The following is a 27969-nucleotide window of genomic DNA, read 5'->3' as shown; positions in this document are numbered from 1 at the left end:
CCAAGGCTCAGTCTCTCTAATAACCAAGATAAATGTCCATCCACACTGCCCCCCTTTCACAGGGCAGTACCTTAAAATGATAGAGTCTAGTCCAGTCATCTTATTAGGATAAAGCAGATTTCTCCCTCATATGCATTGGTTCCACTCTGCTGGCTGGTGTGGATGGGGGAAAGGATAGGACTCTGTCCTCTTCACATCGCTCCCCATACCTTTGCTGCAGACTTGCTCCCCTGGGGCGGGGAGCAGACACAAGCACTTGCTGTACTCCTCAGAGCGCAGGGAGGACAGGGACAGCTAGCATGTTAGGCTCCTGTGCAGCTGCACAAGAGTTGGGGAGGCTTGTGGGGCTGAGCAATTTTTATTTATAATTTAGCCATCATAATTTAGCCCTTGTTATTTAATAATAGTAGTGTTTTGAATTTCCATACAAGACTGCAGAATACCTTTCAGTCATTAACAGGCCAATCTTGAGGGGCATGGAGATCTTTTATTTCCTGTGTACTGAAGTTCTGTGCTGACTGGCTGTTCCTGAGGTACATCAGAAGAGTCAAATAGGGGACATGGTGTGCTCCAGAGCAGAGATTGGAAAACCAGCAGAAGAGGCAGTGAGCCCATGAATGGGACTTCAGTGGGAGCTGACAGTTCTCAGAACGTGTGATGTCATGAATCATTACTTTTCTTGAGGCCAGCTTGGCTTCATTCTCACTGGGAGTAGTGAGAGGTGGTGGCCATTTTGAAAGATGAGTGCACCAGTGACCTTAAAAGCAATAGGTGATGGCAGCCATTTTGAAAGAGTTCTCTGTGGAATTATCCATAGGCTAGAGCAGAATATCAATTGTCAGCCTCTACAGAAAAAGAAATTTCCGTTATGAAGATTAATGGTACAAAACAGGCATAAATTCTAAAGAATATTCTTCAAATGTAGCCAGTGCATGAGATTTCAATGAGTTTTAACTAGATGGAAGTTTGAAGAGTCTTAATTATTCTGTGATTAAGATAATTTTGGGACAAAAATGTAAAGCACAAGGTGCTACATTTCTTCAAGAACCAATATTTTAATTAACTAAAACTATATAACCAATTTACTTGTAAAGTCTCAGAAAATTTATTCTGTAGTCAAAGAGCTGTAATTTCAGTGAATATATGCTATATTCTTCATAAGTAACAAAGTGGTTGAATCTCTTCATAAAGTGCAAAATTCAACTCCACTTTAACTGTGAAATTGTGAAAAGAACTTCCATAAAGTATCTGAACATAGTATTGAACTCTACCCTCTGCCCTCTATGAATGCCAGCCCTGTGACTATGTGCCATCCTATTATTTTCTAGTGGCAAGTCTATAGACTAAACTACTACAGCTAATGGGATTCTGTTTCAGCTTAAATGGTAGGCACCTTTTGGAACAGAAAATTATAGGATCTAAACTTAATGCTCATTATTAAATCTGTGAGCCCAATTCTATCTCCTGGTGTATTGCTACAACTCCAGGTGATTGTACCCTACAAGCAGTGGCAAGTCAATTATGCGCTCATATAAAAAGGTGCAATTTAGCATATTGGAGTCTACAATCAAAACTAGACTCTACACTACATCACATTGTTCTATATTATACTAACTATTGTACTGATAATAAATCTTTCAGGAGAAACGTATTTGTTTGACAAATTTTACACCGTGTACAGTGCCATTACACCTACTGCACGATACGAAAACAATAGGAATGAGTGATCTACCAGCAAAAAGTCAACCTGATTAAATAGCCTACTTTACAAATTTGATATAAAGGTTTAGAAGTGTGAAATTTATCATGTACTCTGTTTACAGTGATTTTGTACCATTTCAATTGAAAATCAAGAAACAGAGTCACATACATGTCAGTACTAATCAAAACAGGTATTCTGAGTACTCTTTCCAATTCAGCACCATGGAACTCTGCCTTACTAAATAAGGAGCTTTCTGCCATAACACAACCTACCACTTCTCTAAATCCTAGATTATAAAACAATGAATATCTATGCAAGAGTGTCATAGCCAGTACATCAAAAGTTATAGTGTCTTTATAGGAAAACATGTACATTTAAGCAACTATTCCCACAGAATCATTTTACCACAGTGCTGCCATTGCCTTTGATTTGGAGAAGTAAAATACATTTTACAGTGCAGATAAAACAGTAACAGTGACTAAGACCAGCAAATTTAATGCAGCAAACTTATTTGTTTGACACATTTTACAGGCATTCACTGGAAAATACAGTGGGGAGATTTATATACATAGAGAACATGAAACAATGGGTGTTACCATACACACTGTAACAAGAGTGATCACTTAAGGTGAGATATTACCAGCAGGAGAGCGGGGGGTGCGGGAGGGGGAACCTTTTATAGTGATAATCAAGGTGGGCCATTTCCAGCAGTTGACAAGGCTGTATTTTCCACTGAATGCATCCGATGAAGTGAGCTGTAGCTCACAAAAGCTTATGCTCAAATAAATTTGTTAGTCTCTAAGGTGCCACAAATACTCCTTTTCTTTTTGGAGATAGTCACTGTAATTCACTGCTGAGGTATTTTGGTGTGGCAGCGGGAAAATTTTGCTGCTGCTGCCACCCTCATTGTGCCTATTCTGTGATTTAATAAAAGATCATTCAAGTCTTCAGGATTGTAAATCCAGCATCTTCAAGGATTTACTTCTGGTGACTCTTCTTCTAAACCTGGTAAAGATCCAAACAAATATAATTGTCGTAGGAAGAGGTTGTATATGTAAATTAGATCATTTAAGATCATTGCTAAGGTTCTTGCTCGTTGACTGAAACTAGGAAAAGCTTTACATCACTGCAAATGTCAGTTATTACTATTTGAACAACACTGCAATGTTTTTCCGTCTTCTAAAAATGGTATTTTCATCAGTAATGGCACATCATTGAAAACTAGCATACTATATATCCTCGGGTATTTTCCTCACACTTCTCAAACTGAACTTTGTTATTCTAAGTAGAAAAATGAGGAGACAGTGGAAGAACCAAAGTGAAAACTCAGACACTTGTCACTGAAAAGAAATAACTGAGGGAATATTACTATGGAGAAAAAAAATGTTTCAGACCTCATAATAACCGATATTCCCTACAAAAGAAGTAATAGTGATAAACAATTTCTGTTGCCATGACCTCGTTTATTAAAACTAAAACCTTAACAAAAGTCACAGAACACCTTCATCCATGACACTTACAGTGCAAATGGCAAAACAACAGAATATCTTCTGGACTGGTTTCTCTGCTTAAAGAATAGTTGATGCTTCAAGGAAAAGTTTGAAAAACAAACAAACATACATTCCTTTAGAAGCAAGTTTCCCATTTTCTTCTCTTCTCACTACCATGGACTTTGTTTAAAAAAAAATAGGATCTTTCTTAAGAATTTATCTGCTCCAGCTGCTTAGTACATATTTGAAATCTATCTTCTGTTTGTGATGTCACTCATTTTCACGGCAATTAAGTGGGATATCAAGAACAAAGATTTCTGATGACTTTGGATTGCAAAGAAAGAGAAGATATAGCACCATGTTTTCATGTACAAGCCCAAAGTGATAAAGAATAGGAAAGAGAAATATAGATAAAACTTAGATAATTACTGTGATGGAAAATCTTGAGAGGTGGAGGGAGAGATGGATAGGTAGACAGAGAGATTGCTGGAAAATATTTTTATGCTTTGTTATGCACCAACTGACCAATGCTTTACATAAACAGAGGAAGATATGGTCCATGCTCCAGAGCTTGCCATCCAGATAGACAGAAAAACAAAATGCTCTGGATTACAAGAAGGTTATCAAAGCATTTTTTTTAAAATAAGTGTGCAACAGTAGTTCTAATTTAGATGTACCAATAATGATAAGCATAGTAGGAACAAAAATAATTAGGAGTCCTTGTGGCACCTTACAGATTAACAAATTTATTTGGGTATGTGTGAATCTGAATGAAGATATATTGGTAATTTGCACACTACAGGTGAGTGTGTGTTTCAGGGCATGTGATGCAGCAGATCTTCAGTGACAGCCACTCATATTTATCACTGTTTGAAAGGCATTATTCATGAAAAGATCAACAAAGTCAAGCTAGGAAAATTACAAATAATTGTGTGGAAAAGAAAGAGTTTATTGATGGTGTCAAGGTTCTTTCCCCACTCTGAACTCTAGGGTACAGATGTGGGGATCTGCATGAAAGATCCCCTAAACTTATTCTTACCAGCTTAGATTAAAACTTCCCCAAGGTACAAACTTTGCCTTGTCCTTGAACCATATGCTGCCACCACCAAGCGTTTTAAACAAAGAACAGGGAAAGAGCCCACTTGGAGATGTCTTCCCCCAAAATATCCCGCCAAACCCTACAGCCCCTTTCCTGGGGAAGGCTTGATAAGAATCCTCACCAATTTGTACAGGTGAACACAGACCCAAACCCTTGGATCTTAAGAACAATGAAAAAATCAATCAGGTTCTTAAAAGAAGAATTTTAATTAAAGAAAAGGTAAAAGAATCACCTCTGTAAAATCAGGATGGTAAATACCTTAAAGCAGGGGTCAGCAACCTATGGCATGTGGGCCAAAGACAGCACGCGAGCCAATTTTTAATGGCACGCTGCTGTCTGCCTACCCCTGCCTACCGCGGCAGACAGCAGCATGCCATTAAAAATCCTGCACTGCTCTTCTCCGCCCATCGCTCTCTCCTTGCAGGGCAGGCAAGCTTATCCCTCCCCCCGCCTCTTCCCCCAGCGTGCTGGGTTCCTGCCCCCCCTCCTCTCCCTCCCTGTGGCCGATCAGCTGATGGCCCTTGCTACAGACGGGAGAGGGAAAAGCAGAGCCGCAGCATGCTCTCTGCTCCAGGGACCTTGGGGAAGGAGGTGGAATCGACATATCCCCTCCAGCCCCTGCCATGAGCTGCTCAGGGCAGAGGGCAGAGGGCCTGGGAGCACCCCACAACCCCAGCCCCCTGCCCTGAGCCCTGCACCCCCCCACACCCAAGCCCTCTGCCCTGACCCTGGAACCCCCGCACAACCCCAGCCCTGACTCCAGCACCCCCCACACATACCCAGCCCCCGCAACCCCCTGCCCTGACTCCGGCACTCCCCACACATACCCAGCCCCCCCACATACCCCGTGCCCTGACTCTTGCATCCCCCACATCCCCATCCTGAGCACCAAATGGGAGCTCCTACACACACACACATTCCCACCTGCACCCCTCACACCAAAATGGGAGCTGCCCAGGTAAGTGCTCCACACCCAAACCTCCTGCCCCAACCCTGAGCCTCCCTCCCTCATTCTAGCTCCTGATCAAACCCTGCACCCCAACCCCCAGCCTGCTCCTTCTCCCCTAGCCCTGTTCTCAGTGCACTCCCACCTTCATCTTAGTGCAGAGAGTGGAAGAGAATGGCTAGAACCAGGGATAAGGTAGGTACCTACTCTATATGAACAGGGCCGGGACCCCAGACCGGCAGCGGGCTGAGTGGGGCCGGCAGCTGGGACCCTGGCTGGCAGGAGCCCACGGACGGAACCCTAGACTGGCAGTGGGCTGAGCGGCAGCAGGCTGAGCCGCTCAGCCCACTGCTGGTCTGGGGTCCCAGCCACCGGCCCCGCTCAGCGCACTGCCGATCTGGGGTTCTGGCTGCCGGTCCCTTGCCAGCCGGGATCCCAGCCACAGGCCCTGCTCAGCCCGCTGCTGGCCTAGGTGAATGGAACCCCAAGCCGTCAGCAGGCTGAGAGGGCCGGCGGTGTAAAATCAGCATTTTAATTTAATTTTAAATGAAGCTTCTTAAACATTTTGAAAACCTTGTTTACATACGACAATAGTTTAGTTATATAATATATAGACTTATAGAGAAGGACCTTCTAAAAAACGTTAAAATGTATTATTGGCATGCGAAACCTTAAATTAAAGTGAATAAATGAAGACTCGGCACACCACTTCTAAAAGGTTGCCGACCCCTGCCTTACAGGGTAATCAGATTCAAAACATAGAGAATCCCTCTAGGCAAAACCTTAAGTTATAAAAAGACACAAAAAACAGGAATATACATTCCATCCAGGACAGTTTATTTTACCAGCCATTAAACAAAAGGAAATCTAATGCATGTTCTAGCTAAATTACTTACTAACTTAACAGGAATTGTAAGGCTGCATTCCTGATCTGTTCCTGGCAAAAGCATCTCACAGACAGACGAACCCTTTGTTCCTCCCCCCTCAAGATTTGAAAGCATCTTATCCTCTCATTGGTCATTTTGGGTCAGGTGCCAACGAGGTTATCTTAGCTTCTTAATCCTTTACAGGTGAAAGGGTTTTGCCTCTAACTAGGAGGGATTTTATAGCACTGTATACAGAAAGGTGGTTACCCTTCCCTTTATTTTTATGACAGATGGTCTCAATTACATAGATATTGTCCATCTCTAATTACAACTTTATGTCATGTGTGCTAAGTATCTATCCACCAGGGGAGAGACACAGTGAATATCTTACAAAATACATTTTATACAGACATTTAAGAAATAAAAAGAGACACTTCCTCATCTGATGAAATCAAAAAGAACCACAAAATAATTGTGTCATTTGCTCACAGTGTCCACAGTTGGATCAATGACGACTTTGCCTCTTTGTGCCTCAACATCAATCAGGGACTTCATCTATGAGCATTCCATTATAATAGATACGTATTTCCCCCATGTTTGTAATTTATCCCAGTATAAATTAGAAGAAGAATAAACAGAATATCCTCCTCTCTGTAACCAGGTGGTACTCCGTTTATTGTCAAAAGAAACTGCCATATTTATACATATTGGCTCCAATTCAGCAAAGCACTCAGTGGGACTCAAAGTTGTCAATGGAACTACTCATGACTCTAATTGAGCAAGATACTTAAGTGCATGCCTATCATTAAACCTGTGAATAGTCCTATTGAAGCCAATAGGATTAGTCATATGTATACAGACAGGCACACACTTAAGTACCCAGCTGAATCAAGGCTCTCTTGCTTGAAGTTAAATGCAAGTTTACGTGCTTTGCTGAATCAGTGCCACTTAAGAGGAAAATAGGTCACCTTCATTCTGAAAATAATCATGTTTTCAAAATAAAAATCTACAACTCACCACCACCACTGCATTTATAGACAAAAAATGGCATGTGGAACCCACTGCTGTTACTCAATGTTATTGAAGTCAACAATGTAGTTTTTAAAAAAAGGATTATCCCTCTGTTTAACTAAGAATAAATTCTGGAATATAGGATACAAATATTTAACAAACCTCATATCTCAAGGAATAATATGATCACTAGATGGGTTCAGGAAGAAAATCTTCCCCATTCCCAAAGCCCAACAGAGTCAATTGAAAGATTCCTCTTGACTTCACTGGGATTTGGATCAGGCCCTTGACTTGCAGTATTTCACAATTACAATAGGTATATTATAAGGATTTTAAGCCTTCTTCAAAAGATAGATATCTAATTAGATGACACATTGATCTAATCCACTATGGAAGTTCTTATGCTCCACCATATTCACAATTAATACTCCAGCATTTCTGACATCTTTGAAAAAAGGAAAGTAATTCCTGCTTTGTCACTCCACCGTTTAAAAAACAACTTGTTCCACACCAATCTTATGGCAGTTCACTTTTACACTATCAGGCTGCACCATATGATAGATCGACAGGTCCTAAGGTTAATCTGTGCTTCATCATTATGGCTAAAAGAAATAGGGTATTTGGCCTATTAGTATATTTCAAAATCTGTCCCTGGTTAGTTACTGTGAATGCATGACCTTAGTTTGTGCCTTTACTTTCAGGCACTTCGCAGTGCAGTGGTAACACAAAGGGAACCAGTCACTGAATCCAGAATTCCAATGCAGGATGTAAAATTTAAAGAAGGTTATGGTCAATGAAAAAAGGACAACAAGCAAACAGAACAGAACATTTTCTATTAAATCTTTCAAGATGCTTTTCCCACAGATTATTTTTAAATATTTCTAATTCTGAATAGCTTTCCAAGAAAGATTAGGACTAAGTCATTGTTCTTTTTTCAGAGGTGGGGGTGCGGGTGGGGGAAACAAATCTAAAGACTCTTTTTCTTTCCATTTGAACTATATGATTTACTACCTACAATTTATGAGCTAGGATTATATAAAACACATCTGCTAGTATTATATCTACTGGCACTACAGTTTTAGCTCTCAATTCCCTACCTGAAAAGGTCTACTTTTAGGGAGAATTATATGGTTATAGTCAGGCATATCAAAAAGATTAAAACTACACTGAGGCCATGTCTAAACTAGCAAGCTTACAATGGCACAGCTGTACTGTTGAAGCTGCACCACTGCGAGATTGCTCATGTAGCTGCTCTATGCAGACAGGAGCAAATTCTCCCGTCAACATAATAAAACCACTTCCATGAGTGGCAGTAGCTATGTCGGTGGAAGAAGCTTTCCAACCGACATAGCACAGTCCACACCGATGCTTCTGTTGATGTAACCTATGGCACTCCGGGGTCTGTTTTTTCACACCCCTGAGTGACATAATTTATACCAACAAAAGTGGTAGTGTAGACATGGCCTTAGGAAGACAAGGTATTGTCCTAACAGGTTAATCATTTTCCTGGATGTCTTGGCTAGAGAAAGAATGGTACAGAAACGTCCAACCTGCTCATCCTTCTGCAAGTATCTTCTTAAATATATGTCCTACATATGAGTTATACAGCGAGTTGGACTGCTATTTTTAATTTGTTTTACCACCTTTTGGAAGTCAAGACTTAACTGCTAGAAGTGATGTACAATTTCAGTCAATGCTAAACAATACCAAGACATCTAAAGAAATGCCCAGGCAGACCATCTGGGAATTCTCCCCTTCCTAGGACCCTACAGAAGTTATGAGAAATGCAAGAAGTAGATTATCAGAATCCCATAGTAATATAAAAAATAGTTAGACTTGATTTTGTTGTTTTAATAACGTGTTATTAGCCCATTCAGGAACCGATGGAGAGAACTGGGCAAATACAAGAAAACTTTCCATAGATATTCACACCTTTTTAAAATGAATGTGCATCTGCCAAATTCACACTCCTTTTGTGTTCCCTTTCCATTCAATGGAAACAGGATCAGACCCCCAGGTTGATTATAGCCATTCATATGAGTCAACCTTCACTGGCTCAGGCGGTTCTACCGCTTAGTCAACCAAATGTGTGAGCTGTAGCTCACGAAAGCTTATGCTCTAATAAATTTGTTAGTCTCTAAGGTGCCACAAGTACTCCTTTTCTTTTAGTCTGGCTACTGATCATCCACCCTGCACTTTTCCATGCAGTAGGTAGTCAAGTCACCATCATGTGTGGGATTTCATAGTGCCCACTGATTGCATGCTGTGTAGTGAACTTCAGTGCCCATGCACCCCTGCCCTGGCCCTGCCCTTGCCCCACCCATTCTCTGAGGTTCCGCCTCTGCTCACTCCATTCCCCCTTTCCCTCCATCACTCACTCTCTCCCACCCTCACTCACTGTCACCAGGCTAGGGCATGGGGTTTGGGTTATGGGGAGTGAGGGCTCTGGATGGGGGTGTAGGATCTAGGGTGGGGCTGGGGATGAGGGGTTTGGGGTGCGGGAGAGGGTTCCTCCCTGGGGTAGGGAGTCGGAGGGGGTGCAGGCTCTGGAGTGGGGCTGGGGATAAGGGTTTGGGGTGAAGGAGGGGACTGGGGGTGTAGGCTCCAGATGGGATCAGAAATGAGGGGTTGGGGTGCAGGAGAGGTGCAGGCTCTGGGGTGGGGCCGGGGATGAGAGGTTTGGGGTGAAGGAAGAGGCTCTGGGCTGGGGCAGGGGGTTAGGGAGGTGGGGATGCAGGCTCCGGGAGGGAGTTTGGGTGCAGGAAGGGACTCTGGGCTGGGGCAGGGCATTGGGGTGTGGGAGGGGTTTCAGAGTGTGGGGTCCCAGAGGCACTTACCATGGCTCCCAGGAAGCGGCCACCAGCTCCCTGCAACCCCTAGGCGCATGGGCAGCCAGGGAGGCTTCACATGCTGCCCTCTGCACCTGCAGGAGCCACACCCGCAGCTCCGATTGGTCGCGGTTCCCAGCCAATGAGAGCTACAGAGCCAGCAGTGGGAGGGCGGGGGGTAGCGTGCGGAGCCTCCCTGGCTGCCCATGTGCCTCGGCGCTCCAAGGACCTGGTGGCCACTTCGGGATACACGTAGAGCTAGGGCAGGGAGGGAGCCTGCCTTAGCCCCAGAGCCCTGCTGTGCTGCTGACCGGACTTTTAATGGCCCTATCGGCGGTGCTGACAGGAGCCACCAGGGTCCCTTTTCCCATGGGTGTTCCGGTCAAAAACCACATGGCTGGCAACACTAATACAGACCTATAGCTATAATAGCACCTGCAGGCACATTTCCATTATTGCATGACAGCCAAGGTAGGAAGAAGCCACCTTTGCCACCATGCCCTGCATGGAGCTTTTACATGAACTAAGCCCTGGGTCCAGGATTTTGCCTGTGTGGAGGAATCAAGAAGGTTTTAGCTTCAGTAGCTTTTCACTGTGTGCCCAATGCTGTTGCCAACTAACTCAGTGGCAAAACTGTCTGGCTTCAGAGGTTCAGGCCCTTGCCCTATGAGATAATTGCAGGATGTACACAATGAAGAAACAACACTGTTTTAGAGAAGCATTTTAGCAAATGCAATGCCTGCTAAAACATATTAGACATATATCTTGAAAAACCAGATGTAGCCACAAGGGGATTTTATATATATATATATATAAATAAGCCTATAGTTTTCTGGGATGTACTTGAAGAAAAGTGGATGATAAGCACTGTAAACACAGGTTTCAGAGTAGCAGCCGTGTTAGTCTGTATTCGCAAAAAGAAAAGGAGTACTTGTGGCACCTTAGAGACTAACAAATTTATTAATAAATTGTTAGTCGCTAAAGCACTGTAAAGTGAGACATTTGCAAATAAACAGTGCATGGAGCACTGCCACCTTTTGGTCATTTTCAGTAAAAGCAGCTTTGCTATTTAGAAGAATAAACAAGGCTATTTAGAAGAAACAACGTTACATTAGCAATCTGTTCCCACAGTATCTCAAGTTTAATGCCCTCCCCCCTCCCTTCTCCCCCATTTCCTTTACTTTGTGGGGGTAGGGGCTATTTATCTGTTTAGGAAGAGTGGTTTAATAACTTTTGGTGTATGTGTTTTATATTAGGTCATGTTTTTTGTTTGAAATTCATAAATTTTTATGGCGCTCAGAAAGCTTCAGGTTTGAGCAGTGTGGGAATAAAAAGGAATGTTTTGTTATTATGTTTTCTGTTCACATTGATAGGATTTTATTTAGGGTATTGTGATAATAGGGTTTGCCAACAATACTTGAGATGACAAATTTGATTAAAATCTATAGATGTATCTGTTATAGCCATAGTTATTGAAAATGTCTTTTAAAAACCACAGCTAATACTAGCTAAAGAAATGCTTTAAATTCAGAATTGGAAACCATATCCTGTGAGATTCAGAGAGCTTCTAGCAAGATACTAAAGGCCCTCAACTCCTATTGGCTTCTTCAAATCCTTAACGTAGGGAATAATTTTTCTGTTCCAGGTCGGGGCCAAATCTTGGTTTCCTTTGAAGTCAAACTGGAGTTATGCTTGAGAAAAGATTTGGTTGAAAGTTTTCAGATTCACATTTTCTAGTTTCCTACATAGACTACTGCATTCACTTCCAATTTTTGTTCAGTGCATGAATATATGAAAACACAACAAAAAGCCATTCACAAAAGTTATAGCAAATTACTATACATACTCAAAGGAGCACTAAATGAAGCATGTAATCATTATTCCTGTAAGCAAAGGCACTGAAGCCTTTCAAAAAAGTATAAAGTAGCATGATCATATTTTACGTTTCCAAATAAAGGACACTACTGGAGGGGGGAATACAGCAATACCATACCATGCCACCCTTACTTCTGCACTGCTGCTGGCGGTGGTGGTGCCTTCAGAGCTGGGTGCCCAGCCAGCTGCCATCACTCTTCAGTCACCCAGCTCTGAAAGCAGCGCATCCACCAGCAGCAGCACAGAACTAAGGGTGGCAATACCATACGATCTCATGACTACACAATAGTCTTGAAACCCCATTTTGGGTCAGGACCCCCAGTATGAGAAACACTTAGCTAGAGGAAACAAAAAGGCCCAATTCCGCCAGGTACTGAGTGTTTTCATATTGCACTAAAGTAAATAGAAGCTGAGGGGTGGTGCACAAAACCTGGCATGATCAGATCCTGCCAGAGTACAGTTGCCATCACATTTCCTTTCATTATACAACAGTCAAAGAGAATGCTCACCTCTCTTTACTTCAGATAACACTTTTGGGGGGGGGTTCATGACAAATTTTCTCACTAGGAAAGAATCAGAAGTCCATTTCAATGTCTGACCTTCCTTTTGTATTTATTTATGATCTCAAATCCCTGGGTGGATGGGTGATTTTAATGTCAGGATTCACGAAAGTGTGTCTATCATATTTGAAAAGTTGCCCATATTTCCCAGAGGGTAGGAGGCAGGGGATTATTTTAACTGCTGCATTACACCCTTACAGTTATTTTTTCAAAGCTTTGCTTGTGGAGTTCTAAACACAAATCCTGTTATTGTTACAGGATTAGTGCACATAACTTCCTAACACTGCTTTGAAAATGTAACCAAGAAATATTTGTATGTCGTTTTTGGAATTAACATGGACTGTGATTATTGGCCAGTATTACAACAGCACTGCCATGTACAGAGCTATTGATGTTCTGTCCACAGTCACTAATTAAAATCTGTTTATTTATTTGTTTGTTTAACTGTGTGTGATGAAGTAGAATGTTTATGAAAAATGCATGACAAGACTGCAACTTCCACTTAACTCCCCTGTTGCTGTACAGTCAAATGATCAATCTTCTTTTTGTCAACGCTATTTCTGGTCTATTTTTCATTTTTATCCAGACTGCAGTTTAGAAGTTTAAAAAAGCTTTCTAAAGTTGGAGTGAATAGTTAACACGAAGAACTTCATTTTGCTCACACTCATAGAAACCTGAAGCCTTCCTTTCAGTTCTGGTATCAACCCACTTCTACTGATTCTCCAGCCCTGTTCAGTCTGATTACACTAATCTCTTGCTTTCTGAGTTATTTATTTAAAAAAAAAAATACTCTGAAAATGTCATTATGTCCCTACACAGCACAAGCAGTTAAAAAGCAGACCTAAAGCAGAATTTGTTGAACACTACCAACTAACATCTATAAGTAGTCTGTAATTTCTTTGTGTAGAGCCTGACTCTTTATGTGATTTTACAGCACTTAGCACAATTGTGATTGTGGTCTATGGGCTCTACTGTGGTAAAAATGTTAACCTTTGCCCCAAAGAGTTTATATTTGTATAGCACCCAGCACAGTGAGGTCAGAATCCACAACAGGGCCTCCAAGCACAACTTATTACAAATTATTAATAAATACTTTTGATGAGCAAATATAGGACAAAAATATATGTTCCATTCCGCTTAACATGCGGCACTTAACAATTGCAGCAAAAAATGTGATTTTGTTTTAAAAAGACACCAAACTGTGGAACTGACAGCATTAATATTGTCGGGGAAGAGTCAACATGGTTTTTGTAAAGGGAAATCATGCCTCACCAATCTATCAGAATTCTTTGAGGGGGTCAACAAGCATGTGGATAAGGGGGGGATCCAGTGGATATTTATGTTTTTAGATTTTCAGAAACCCTTTGAAATTACAGACTAATTATAGTGTCCCCCACCAAAGGCTCTTAAGCAAAGTAAGTTGTCATGGGATAAGAGGGAACGTCCTCTCATGGATTGGTAACTGGTTAAAAGATAGGAAACAAAGAGTAGGAATAAATGGTCAGTTTTCAGAATGGAGAGAGGTGAATAGTGGTGTCCCCCAGAGGTCTGTACTGGGACCAGTACTATTCAACATATTCATAAATGATCTGGAAAAAGGGGTAAACAGAGAGGTAGCAAAATTTGCAGATGATACAAAACTTCTCAAGATAGTTAAGTCCCAGGCAGACTGCAAAGAGCTACAAAAGGATCTCTCAAAACTGGGTGACTGGGTAACAAAATGGCAGATAGAAAAGGAGTACGTGTGGCACCTTAGAGACTAACAAATTTATTAGAGCATAAGCTTTCGTGAGCTACAGCTCACTTCATCGGATGAGCTGTAGCTCACGAAAGCTTATGCTCTAATAAATTTGTTAGTCTCTAAGGTGCCACACGTACTCCTTTTCTTTTTGCGAATACAGACTAACACGGCTGCTACTCTGAAAAATGGCAGATGAAATTCAATGTTGATAAATGCAAAATAATGCACACTGGAAAACGTGATCCCAACTATACATATAAAATGATGGGGTCTACATTAGTTGTTACCACTCAAGAAAAAGATCTTGGAGTCATTGTGGATAGTTCTCTGAAAACATCCACTCAATGTGCAGTGGCAGCCAAAAAAGCAAACAAAATGTTGGGAATCATTAAGAAAGGGATAGATAATAAGACAGAAAATATCACATTGCCTCTATAAAAATCCATGGTACTCCCACATCTTGAATACTGCAGCAAATGTGGTCACCCCATCTCAAAAAAGATATACTGAAATTTGAAAAGGTTCAGAAAAGGGAAGCAAAAATTATTAGGGGTATGGAATGACTTCCGTATGAGGAGAGATTAATACGACTGGGACTCTTCATCTTGGAAAAGAGACAACTACGGGAGGATATGATAGAGGTCTATAAAATCATGACTGGTATGGAGAAAGTAAATAAGGAAGTGTTATTTACTCCTTCTCATAACACAAGAACTAGGAGCCACCAAATGAAATTAATAGGCAGCAGGTTTAAAACAAACAAAAGGAAGTATTTTTTCCACACAACGCATAGTCAACCTGTGGTACTCTTTGCCAGAGGATATTGTGAAGGCCAAGACTATAACAGGGTTAAAAAAAAATAGATCAGTTCATGGAGGATAGGTCCATCAGTGGCTATTAGCCAGGATGGACAGGGATGGTGTCACTAGCCTCTGTTTGCCGGAAGCTGGGAATGGGCGACAGGAGATGGATCACTTGATAATTACCTGTTATGTTCATTGGCCACTGTGGGAAGACAGGATAATAGGCTAGATGGATCTTTGGTCTGACCCAGTATGGCCACTCTTATGTTCTTAATATCCTACAGAATAAGAACCCCATTTTTAGGGATAGGAGTCCAAATTTCAGAAGCAAAATATACACACAAGGACACAAACCTGGTGACAGTGTGGGCAAAACACGTAATGCTATTGAGCAAATGGGTATATGTATATCCAAGTACCTATTTTGTGACCAAATACATGTTCTCTACATACAACTACATGCTTACTTTCTCCCCTCCCCATACCATGCTGACACAAATTAGACACCAGGGCCGTCCCTACCCATATGCAAAGTACGCAGCTGCGTAGGGCACCAGGAAATTTGGGGCAGTGGGGCTGCGTAGGGCACCAAAATGGCTAGGGACAGCCCTATTAGACACCTTTATTTTTTAATGTGGCCCTACAAGTTTACTACCTGAGGGCTATATAACTCAGCCCTTTAACACACAAAAGTTTCATTCACTTAAATAGGAGTTAAGGCTTAATCCTACACATGCTCTATTAGCCTAACTCCATGCAAAGAGGCAGTAGGAGAAGTCATATTCAAAACAGAGTGAAAGTTATTCCATATAGTATATACACACCACAAATGTTTTTCTATAGCAATTATAGAGAATTAGTGCCCACCTGGAGAATATAGGTATGCGACCAAGTGCTAGGACACTTCCAGGTATCAGCAATATAATGTGGGGAGGGGGGATGGAAAGGGTAAGACAATTGTGTTTCCCAACAGGAAGACATTCTATGCATGGCTGCTTGGGAGACAGGAGGGAATGACTTGCAGCAGGGAACGTCACATCCAGTTGCTACACGGCTGAGATAATGGCCCAGACAGAGGGGTTCTGGTTTTGCTTTCTGGAAATGTGTAAACTCAGTTTACTTTAATTGTCGACTCTGAGCTATAGCTCTTCAAAAACCCTGAAGAATAAAAGCCTGAAGGCAGAACCCAGACAGCCTGAAAAACTGGGGGGGTTTTTTGTTTTGTTTTGGGGTTTTTACACCTTATCCACCAGGTGACACTTTGCCTGCTTACAGGGTATATAATTTCTCTCTTACAGAAGAGATGAAGTTTGAATGAAGCAAGATGTCACACATTCCTTTGCAGCAGCTGTATCTGAAATATTTCAAATGTTTGAAGAACCAGAAAGCGAAACTAGCACTTGAAGTGAAACTAACAGTTGAATAAAAATACAAAAAATAAGCAAACAGCATAAATGGTAAAACACACATTGGATTGTTTGGGGGGTTTCCTCCTGGTTAAATTGTCTGGATCATTTCAAGACTAGTCTTGCAGTTTATACTTTGTTTGAGGGGGAGTTCTCCAGCATTTAATTCTATTTGGCTTATGATATGAGGTGCTGCCATCCAATATATACCCTTGTGGCCCGATGGGGCCATACAGATGCATCGCGCTCAGGGCCCCTCAGGTTCTTTCAGTTACCCTGACTAAGTTGGTTCAAGATATGTACCCCCCCCTTTTTTTATTAAACCTTTCTACCAAGTGTAACTCACTTTGGTTAGTTGCCCCAGGTCATTCCCTCTGGGTCCATATAAGAGTCCTGGCCTGCTCTCTCAAAACACCAGTCCCCAGCTCTCCTCCTTGGAGCTGCATTCCTTCTCAGCTTGCTTTTTCCCCTCACCCACACAATTAGTCCTTAGGAACAGAGGGTTCAGCAGGCCAAGCTTCTCCTGCTAAATTTCTGCCCTGCTATAGGGGAGGAAGCAGCATTTATGCTGGTCCCCTTCTTCCAGCTCATCCCCAATTGATTGGGTGAGAGAGGAGCCTTACCCTGCTTTCTCTGCAAGGCTCCTGGACATTAAAAATACAGTGATGGGATTTCCTCCCAAGAACCACTTATTCCAGGCACCTCTTCCTCTCAGTATCTCCTGAGTCCCTTGTATATATACACAGGACCTTTAGAAATCTTAAAAGGACCATGCCACATAACGGGGTAGGTTGACCACCAGGCATCACTGCCTTTAAGAGGCAGACAACCCCATCATTAAAGCACTCTAAGCTGTTCACATGTAGAAGAAGGCACTAAAGCATCATAAATAATTATTGATAGATTTTATCTGGATATTATTTTGTTATTCTAGCCAAATTACTTTTTCACCTACAAACAATGCTATATTTAAACCTAAACAGAGGCTTTTACAGTGGAACAAACTGAAAAAGGATGCATATACACAAGGTAATTTATTAGCCAGTCACTCCCTATATTTCCATTGCTGTTATTTCACAGATTTGTGATTAGATATGAATTTATTCCATTAAAACCCTGCTTCTCCTGTTTTTGATCCTGCAATAAAAAGTTAAAATCTAGCACTTTTTGTGACATAAAAGAGCCCATTTTTCCAATAAGAGCACCTAAATTGCAGAACTTTAAAGGTGCTGGAGTTAGTACCAAGAAAAGGAGTACTTGTGGCACCTTAGAGACTAACAAATTTATTAGAGCATAAGCTTTCGTGAGGTACAGCTCACGAAAGCTTATGCTCTAATAAATGTTAGTCTCTAAGGTGCCACAAGTACTCCTTTTCTTTTTGCGAATACAGACTAAACACAGCTGCTACTCTGGAATCAGTACCATACAGGTACTGTAGATAGGTGTTTGAGTGCCACTTAGAGCATCCAAATGCAGGATCTGAGTGTCTAACATAGATGCCCAGATTTGAAAACTGGGCTATATAGTCTGTTACCCTGAAAACACCTCTGAAGTTATGAGGTTGTGATGTTAACTTTAAAGGCAATATCATCAAGTAGGAAGAGAATAAGGAAGATGAAGTTACTCACCTTGTGCAGTAACAATTGTTCTTTGAGATGCGTGCCCCTATGGGTGCTCCACTGTAGGTGTACATGTGCCCCTGAGCCTCTAATCGGAGATTTTTGGTAGCAGTGTCCGTTGAGCCTGCGCATGTGCTCTCCCTCCCTTGTGGTCTGCCTGGAAGCTAACTAGCACTGCGCAGGCGAACCCCGCTCACTTCCTTCTCCACCGTGGAGCAGTACTCCGAAGTAGAGGGGAAGAAGGCTGTTGTGGAGCACCCATAGGGGGACACATCTCGAAGAACCATCGTTACTGGACAAGATGAGTAACTTCCTCTTCTTCTTTGAGTAGTGTCCCTCTGGGTGCTCCACCGTAGGGGACTCCCGAGCAGTACCCACCACTGGAGACTGGGACTGCAGAGTACTCTCTGAAGTAACGGACTCCACCCTGGAGTTGAAGGTGGAGTCGGGGGCCAAATCTTCAGTGATCGCATAATGTTCTGTGAAAGTATGGGCTGAGGCCCAAGTCGTTGCTCTATAGATTACTGAGAGAGGGATATCTTTAAGGAATGTGACCAAGGTAGAAATTGATTTCATGGAATGCTTATGGACTCTGGATGGAAGCAGATTGTGCCCTTGATAACAGCAATTAATGTAACCAGAGACCCATTTGGATAGTCTTTGAGCCAATATCACAGAGCTTTTGGATCTTTCTGTGGATGAAAGGAAGAGTTTAGGGGATTTCCTAAAGTCTTTAGTCCTGTCCAAGTAGAATGCTAGTGTCCTTCTAACATCTAGCATATGCAGAATCATCTCCCTGTTGTCACAATATGGTTTTTGGGGAAAAAAGGGAGATGGATCTGTTGATTCATATGGAAAGTGCAGAGAAAATAGGGAGAAACTTGGGATACGGTTTTAGAGTTACTTTGTCTTTAAAAAAGGCCATGAATGGTGGGTTGGCCATCAGGGCCGCTATTTCTCCTATGCGCCTAGCTGAGGTGATGGAAATTAGAAATGCTGTCTTCATGGATAGATGCAAGAGAGAGAAAGTTGCCATAGTCTCAAAGGGAGATCTAGTCAAAGCCCCGAGAACTAGGTTAAGGTCCCAGGCTGGAGCGGTTGGTGTCACATGCAGGAAGAGATTCCCAATGCCCTTAAGAAATCTACACATCAGCAGGTGAGCAAACACCGAGTACCTGTCTATCTAGCAGTGGAAAGCAGTTTTCACCACGAGATGTACCCTAAGGGAGCTGAGTGAGAGTTTTGACCTCGAGGTCTAAAATGTAGTGCAAAATCAGAGGGAGGGAAGAGCTGGTTGGGTCTCTGTGTTTAGAATGACAACAAATTTGGAATAGTTTCCATTTTGTAGGTCAGTATGTCAAATGCTCAACTTTTGGCTGTGTAGCAACACATCTTTTAGCTCGTCAGAGCATTCTGCCTCTAAGTCTTGGAACTAAGAAGGAGCCAAGCCTGGAGGTGAAGAACCCTCAGGTTGAGGTGAAGGATCATCCCATTGTATTGAGAAAGCAGGTGAGGAATGGGCCAAAGAGGAACAGAAGGACATATTGCCATCTGTATCAGCTAAGGAAGCCAGACTTGTCATGGCCAGGAGGGGCAATCAGAATAACTCTCTTTGTGGCTCACTGAATTTTCAACAGAATCTTGGATAGAAGAGAAAACTGGGAAAAGGCATACAAGAGAGCCATGTCCCATGGGAGGATGAGAACATCTCCCAGTGAATGTTTCCCCAGGCTGGCTCTGGGGCAATAATGAGGACATATCTTGTTCCAGTAAGTGGCAAAGAGATCCACAGTCAGGGTTGCCTAAAGGGCGAATATATCTTGAAGCACCTCTGAGTTCAGTACCCACTCATGGTCGTGACAAAAATTCCAACTTAGACTGTCGGCTGTCACATTCTGTATCCCTAGTAGACAGACAGCTAAGATGAGCACATTGTGATGGATGCACCAATTCCAAAGTTTGCGTGCTTCCTTGCAGAGAGAGGGAGATCTGGCACCCCCTTGGTGATTTATGTAAAACATACAGGTCATATTAAGTCCATGTGGGTGTCCATTTTGTGTGGGTGTTCTTAAAAGGCAGAAAGTATGCAGAGGCGTTCCTGACAGCCCTTAGCTCCAAAAGAGTGATATGGAAGGTCACTTCTGTGGAAGGCCATTTACCCTGAACCTTATGGTTGTGCAGATGAGCTCCCCAGCCTATTAGGGAAGCATCTGTCCCAGGGTGGTGAGTCTGCATAGCGGGAGGAATGCTCTCGCTTGCACTGCATCAAGGTTGGTGCTGATAAACTCCAGTTGCTGTACCGGGGTTAGTGTGCACCACTACAGTGGAGAGAACCTTGGGTGGAGCAGGCTGTACTTGTAATGGTTCTACCCCAAAGGTAAACCGTAGGAAATCTCCTGTACAATTGTTGTATCAAAATATGGAAGTAGACATCTTGTAGGTTGAGAGCTTGAAATAAGTCTCCTTGCTCTAGAGCTGGAATAATTGGTGCTAGTGTCACCATCTTGAATGTCTGCACCTTCCTGCATTTGTTAAATGCCCTTAGATCTAGAATGGGCCTCCAACCTCCCTTTGCCTTGGGGATCAGGAAATAATGAGAGTAAAACCCCTTCCTCCCAAGTTGCACTGGGACTGGTTCAATGGTCCCTAGGAATAACAAATGATACTCGTGATGAAGTAGGCTCTCATGAGAAGGGTCCCTGAAGGGGGACGGGAAAGAAAGGTTGGAATGGGAGAAGGGATATTAATTGAATGGTGTAACTCTTCAAAATTATCTCCAGGACCCATCTGTCAGAGGTGATAATCTCCCAACTGCTGTGAAGTAGGGCCAGGTGACTTCTGAAGAGGTGTGATAGGTGTGTAGGTGGCAGCTGATGTTGCAAGATCGAATTGTTCATGCCCTCGACCAACCCATCAAAAATGCTTAGAAGAGGCAGTTTGAAAGAACATGGACTGGAGTGCAGACTGCTTCCATTTTTGAGCCCTGGGCCTTTTACATCGTGGCTTGTAACAGAATTGAGATGGTGGGTATTGAGGAGATTGTGACCTGTGCTGTGGCTGAGAGGTACATCTTCTCTTCTGTCCCTCAGTTTAGATTCCTAGGGAGTGTAATGTGGTTCAGGAATCCTTCAGGATGTGGAGAGAAGAATCTGTCTTCTCCGCGAAGAGTTTGGGCTCTTCAAACTGGAAGTATTCTGCAGTTCTTTTGGGCAATCCAGAGAGGTATAGCCAAGAAGCCCGCCTCAGTACCACTGTCATGGAGACCAAGCAGGTAGCTATATCAGCTACATCCAATACTATCTCTAGCACCAGTCTCTAAGAAAGGTCTGAAACTGTTCCTTTTGTGTCTCCAGTAAGTGTTCTAGAAATGCACTGAGTTTTCCATAATTAATAAAATTGTATTTGGCGATGACAGTCTGGTAATTCGTGACTCTAAATGGTAATGTCACTGACAAATATGCAAACTTGTCAAGCATGATCGTATGGGGTTGACTTGGCATTATGTTGCTTGCTTCATGCATTAACCACATCCACTATGATGGAGATGGATGATGAAACAGTCTACCTCTTTGGAAGGGATGTACTTTTTTTTTATTAATTATTATTATTATTTTTGGCTCTGTTGCTGGTTGGTGTGATGGAGGCTGGTGTCTGCCAGATGACTTTGGTTCTAGAGGATCTAGAATCTCCTCATTAATTGGGAGGGAAATTCTAGATGAGGAGGTGGTGTGCAGAATATCCACCAATTTGTGATGTGCATCTGCCACCTCCCGTTGGGGAATTTGCAGCTCATCTGCCACTCTCTTGGCAAGAGTGACAGGTTGGATCACAGAAACCCCCTGGGAGCTGCCACCTGATGTGCCAAGACTACTTCTGTTTTCCTGCCCTGTCACTTTAGGACTTCAGTGCCTTGCCTGGTTTGAGCCAGACCCGCTAGCCTGCTCCAAACCCAGACCCAGGTCTGAAACACGTCCCAACAGCTGTAGGCTTAACTGAAAGCAACTTACAGAAGTGTTCCTGTCTTTAAACACTCAACTCCCAACTGTGGCCAAACCCTAAATAAATCCATTTTGCCCTGTATAAAGCTTATACAGGATAAACTCATAAACTGTTCGCCCTCTATAACAATGACCAAGATATGCACAGCTGTTTGCTCCCTTCCCCCACTCCAAGTATTAATACATACTCTGGGTTAATTAATAAGTAAAAAAGTGATTTTATTAAATACAGAAAGTAGGATTTAAGTGGTTCCAAGTAGTAACAGACAGAACAAAGTGAATTACCAAGCAACATAAAGTAAAACATGCAAATCTAAGTCTCGTACAGTAATAAAATTGAATACAGATAAAATCCTCACCCAGTAAACTTACAGATTAGTCTCCTTCTAGTCTGGGTCCAGCAATCATGCACACCCCCTGTAATTACTGTCTTTTGTTCCAGTTTCTTTCAGGTATGACTGGGGGGTGGAGAGGCTCTCTTTAGCCAGCTGAAGACAAAATGGAGCGGTCTCCCAGGGGTTTAAATAGACTCTCTTGTGGGTGGAGACCTCCTCCTCTCTCCTAAGCAAAGTCCAGCTACAAAATGGAGTTTTAGAATCACCTGGGAAAGTCACATGTCCATGCACGACTGAGTTCCTTACCAGCCAAGCCACATTCCTGGTAATGCCCAGATGTGGACTGGCATCTCCAATTCATTGTTCATTCATATTTATAACTTTGAATACAAAAATGATACATGCATACAGAAAGGATTAATAGATTCAGTGAATCATAACCTTTACAGAGATATGTTACATGGCATATGTAGCATAAAACACATTCTAGTTATGTCATAGATACATTCATAAGTATATTTCCATAAAGCCTTATGGGGGCACTGTCACAGTAAGATCCAGAAAGTTCTTAAAATCATTACCTAGTGATGGGGGGGTGGGGGGGAAGAGGCAGTACAGTCTCAACTGTTGGAGAGGAGGAGAAATGTGCTGGAGGAGTAGCTTCCCCTTCCAGTCCTTCTTCCAGTTCCAAAAAAGCTTCCTCCTCCCCTGGCTCAGGGCCTCTGGACAGCCAGGCAGTAGGAGACCATCAGCTGGACTCTCTCAAGAGACACTGGATGGCTGCGACACGCGTGTGTACATCACCCAAGGATTGCAATACAGACATGAGAGGGAGGGAGAAGGGTAGGCATGGGTGATTGGCTTACCCCAGGGGGCCCATACCACAGTTTGTGGGTTGGCTCAGTAGAATTGTGACAGTGGACCACCATGAGAAGCCAGGAAAAGGACCACCTCCTGGCCACTGTCAGACTCGTCACTGGGTAAAGGCGGTGCTGACTGGGCTATTGGTGGTACACAGCCCGTTGCCAAGAGTGATTCCAGGTGCTGGGATGTACTTGGTACCAGGGCCCTGGTACCAAGTAATGGGGATTGCAGTTCTTCCCAAACACCCCCCCCCCATCAGGTCTCCAAGGTACCAGAGACCATGCAGTACCCTGAGCTCACTCGGTACCAAGGAGGACTGTCCATGGTACTTTATCAGTATTGATAGTTGAGAAGGTGCAGAGCACTCCCTAAATGAGAGTTTTGTTGTACCTGGTACAGAAAGTTGTGTCACTACCACTCTTTTAGAGATGGTACAGTAATTGTTTTTCCCTGGGTACCAGGGCCACAGGTCTCCAGGGTATCAGAGATCATGTGGTACTGTGGGCTCACTTGGTACCGCAGAGGTTTGTCTGTGGTATGTTGTCAGTACCAATGGTTGGAAAGGTGCAGAGCACTCCCTATATGGGAGTTTTGTTGCACATGGTACCAAAGGGTTTCTCTGTGCCTTTTTTTAAAAAGAGATGGGTATGGTAATTGTCTGTCTTCTCAGGGGGTGGCACCATTGCCTCAGAGCCTGACTGCAGGAGCTCCTGGCTTCTCCAGGTGGTGCAGTGCAGAGCAGAGTTCACAGTGGAGGCTCCCTTCTGGGAACCCTGCTTCTGGTGCCATCGCTACCCAGGTGGCCACACTGGGGAGCCGCTCTGGCTGGCCAATGACTCTGAGCCCTTTTTATGAGCCTCAACCGGGGGGAGTCTGATGGTTTTTCCCCACTGCTCTACCCCCTTTGAAGTTAAAGGCTCCAGGGATGATCTGGGGTCAGCACTGGAGTTCCCAGGAGACTTAAGGGCTTTCTCCATAAGGGGGAGTTCAGTTCCTGCGAGACTGCTTCCATTTTAGCTGTGGCAGGTGAAGCACTTCTGTGAGGCTCCCCCAGGCACAGTAAGCGTGTCTGGCCTTTACAGGAATCGACTCCTTGCAGGAGAATGGAGAGCTGGGCATGATCTTGGAGGGGGCTAGCACTGAGGAATGTCTTTACTCTTTTTTTTCAGTTGAAGGGAAAAAAAAGGAATTTAGGGTTTACTAAATGAGGAGGAGGAGGAGGAGGAGGAGGGAAAGAAGGGGTGCACCAGACAAGGCAGGAAACTTTGTGTCTCTTTTTTTTAATCCCAAAGGAGTTAAAAAAAAAAACACCTAACTATTAAGGAGACTAAAACAAACAAAAAACTACTACTTATGCTAACGACACAGATAAGGAAGGGATGACTGCTCCCTCCCTTGGAGGCCAAAGGTGGTGGAGAAGGAAGTGAGGGAGGGTTTGCTAGATAGCTTCCAGGCAGACAACAAGGAAGGCGTCAGGACAGATCACAAGGGAGGAAGAGCACATGCACAGGCTCAAGGGATGCTGCTACCAAAAATCTCCAATTAGAGGCGGAGGGGCGCACATACACCTACAGTGAGCACCCATAAGGACACTACTCAAAGAAGCAGCTCTCATTTAGTGCAAGCATCTCCAGTGTGTCAAGAAACATTACAGAACACATAGGAAAGATAAAAAAAATACTGATGTCTTAAAAATCAAATACATGTTCAAGTTCTCCTCAATTTGAAAGCCAATCTCACTTAAAAGCAGTTCATCTGCTATTTAGAGTATCCAGCCGTCTCCTTGTTAGTACTTTACCACATATTTATGTCAACTGAATCAGAACATCTAAAGGCTAGTCCATTTCTTTAAAAAAAAAAAAAAGATATACGATGGATGAAATTCTAGCCACAGAGAAGCCAATGGGAATTTTGCCATGGACTTCAAAGAGGCCAGGATTTTACCTGCTGGGATTAAGATAAAAGGTTAAATTACATCAGAGTCTAATGCAGTGGCAGGAGGAACATGAGAACACAAACCATCCAATCAAGGGCCACACAGGTAACTTGCCAGAAGCTTAAGAACCAAACCTAATTTTCATAAAAACGAGCAGACTACAATAGCTCTCCTGTGTGGTATCTAAGTGCAGCCAACACAGTAACAGTGCTGAAGTGCAGTCCATAGCTTATACAGACCCCACCATTCAGTGCTCAGCCTTGAGCAGAGAAGCGTGGTCACTTGATTCAAGATGGAGATTTATATTGGAACCTGCGATAGTCATTGGTCACACATATATATTAAAGAGAAAGTCTACAACAGGCTAGCAGCTTATCTTTATCCCACAAGCCACATTTTGGCTACCTCTGGACTAAATCTATCTTCCTTTTCATAAAAAATAGAATTTAAGCATAATGCATATACAAAGAACACAGATTATTCTTTTCTTCACTAAGTAATGATAATTTTCTTTTTGTGCTGGTGGAATAAATATGGATTAAACATCAAATAGTTTTTGAAGTATCCACTTATAAAATTAGAATTTCAAACACTTCTTTCACTGTTGAAAATCCTATATTATTTTCAGACGGCTAAGCTATAATTCACCACAATCCTTAAACCGCAGTGGCCAAAGTCCCACCATCATCCACTAGTCAAGGATAGTGACTATGTCATTTGTAATATGCCTTGACAGACAGGGCAGGAGATGGGGAAGAGTCTTTTCCCTTGTCAAGTGAGACAGGAGTGCTACCTACAGGAAACAGCACAGAGAGATGGCAGATATTAAAGAAAAGAGGAAAAACGTAAAATGTACAATGACTACTGTGAAGCAGGCTATTCAGAACTTTAATTGAGGCAGTATTTCTTGCTTGTTGCTGGGATCCAGAACAACAACAAAAATACTGTAACTTGCAACCCATTACGGAATAGAGTCCAAAAGAGAGTACATCTTCACATGAGCCATTAAGAAGGCAGTTACAAGCGGGCACTTCTAAAGAGTTTACTGTTTAAGCCCAAAGTAATAATTTAATTTCTAATCTTGCAAAGACTTATGCACATGCTTATCTTTTACAGGAGCAGTCCCATGAAATCAATGGTACCATATGAATAGAGTTAAGCATGTGCATAATCTTTGCAAAATCAGGACCCTAATGTGTACAAAGTACAAGAGTAGATTCAGTTTTAGGACAAACAGTGGAATGTGACCATATGTATAAAGGTTGCATACAGAAAGATACATTAAAAACATTAAATGTTACAAAGTCAAGCATTCAAAAGTAAGGAATGCCAGAGTTAAGGTTCCCTGTACAAAATAAATAGCCAGAGTGACATTTTCAATTCTCATAGTTTTCATCAGCTGCTTTATAGTAAATGACAGAATAAGATCAGATATGAGGATATTCAAAGCCAAATCCAGCAACTATCTCCATCAACACGGCTTCCGTTTTGGCAACTTTATTGGTAAGGACATATTATTAGAATGAAAGACCAATGAAGCATGTTTTCCAAGGAATACTGCTACACTGATCACATGGGTGCCAAAAGCTTTGGTGGCATGATAAGATTGTCATAATAGATAGAATCTGAATATCCAGCTAGACCACCTTACGGACCTAGCCAGAGATTGATGAGGTGGCACTCAACCTGCAAGGAAGCCAAATCCCTTTGGGTTTTGCCATGATGGCTTACTGATGCTTTTGCAGATCCCAGGCATCTGAAGTTGGGCACCCAGAAAATAAGGCACACACAATTAGTGACATCTATAAGAGTTTGGTTTAAGTAACTTGCTGAGCATCATATAAAAACTCAGTGGCAGAGGCAGGATAAAATTCACTTCTCCACAGTGATATTGAATTACATAAACCACAAGGCTATTCTTTGTCTTCTTCACTATGCACTTTCCAACTTCTGCAACAAATTAAAGGTGTCCTACAGCCAATGCCTTTAGTTACACAACTCTGATTCATTTCCTGAACACTATCCATACTGTACACTTTGGAATCCTAACATTAATTTCCAAGGTTCTTAAAACAAAACAAACCCCTGAAAACAGAGAAATTCCATCATTTGGAACCATATTGACTCCCATACAATTCCCAAAGTAATCTTAGAACCCTTAGATACACAGCACAGACTTCGGCCATTTGGGGCTAACGCAGTAACTGATAGCAGCAGTAGGTTATTGTCCTCTATGTGGATCAGCCACTAGATGAGATATGATGAGGCACACATTTTTCCGGGGAGTTTCACAGATATTTGCTGACATCAGAGGGATGTTGAGACTTAAGAATCCTTGGTTCTATTCCAAGTTCTAAAAGGATTGTATCCAGTGGACAAAAGAAATTTTTACCCCAGGCCCCGCCAGCTCTTATAGCAAACTCTTCCACCCTACACCCTTGAGTCAGCTCCATGTCTCTGTCCTAACCTACCGGCTCTCCCTCAGCTCTATGTCCCATTCTCTGCATCCACATCTCCATGGTTCCATGTCCCAGTTCTTATTTCTCTCCCCTTCATCCAGGTCCCCCCACTCCCAATTGTCCCAATCGCCTCTTATCTCCACTCCAAGGCCTGGGTCCTCATCCCTCTGTATTCTAATCAGGCAGCTTCCTCCTCCTCCATGCTGCCTGGCAGCGGTCCCAGCAGCAGAGGGAGCACAGAGTACAGGAGAGACAATCTTCCTATTCCCAGATCCGGTGCCTGGCATCACAGCAGCCCCTGACTGCAAGATGCATCAATTGCTGGGAAAGTCCAACTCGGCTTCTGCAACCACAGGGAGGAAGCATGATCAATGAAAATTTAATCTTTGAGAATTTAGCTGCCAAACTAACAGATATTTCAAAAGTTTACA

At 42.7% G+C, this 27969-nt stretch overlaps 1 long non-coding RNA gene across 2 annotated transcripts in view; it reads right to left on the bottom strand.

Annotated features, from left to right (window-relative positions):
- LOC119854253 overlaps positions 1 to 27969 on the bottom strand; it is a 66643-nt gene that overhangs the window by 11282 nt on the left and 27392 nt on the right. The window contains exons 1-2 of one of the 2 annotated variants that reach the window (XR_005292389.1): positions 9952 to 10040; positions 444 to 845 (exon numbers count right to left, since the gene is read on the bottom strand). This is a non-coding gene — a long non-coding RNA (uncharacterized LOC119854253). Of the gene's footprint in view, positions 1 to 443; positions 846 to 9951; positions 10041 to 27969 lie in introns of those variants that run through there. The other variant, XR_005292390.1, reaches the window with a different exon arrangement.

This window comes from Dermochelys coriacea, chromosome 4 (assembly GCF_009764565.3).
Source record: "Dermochelys coriacea isolate rDerCor1 chromosome 4, rDerCor1.pri.v4, whole genome shotgun sequence".
Classification (NCBI taxonomy): Eukaryota; Metazoa; Chordata; order Testudines; family Dermochelyidae; genus Dermochelys; species Dermochelys coriacea.
Note: the sequence above shows the minus strand (reverse complement) of the source record. Positions and strands in the feature narration are given on the sequence as shown.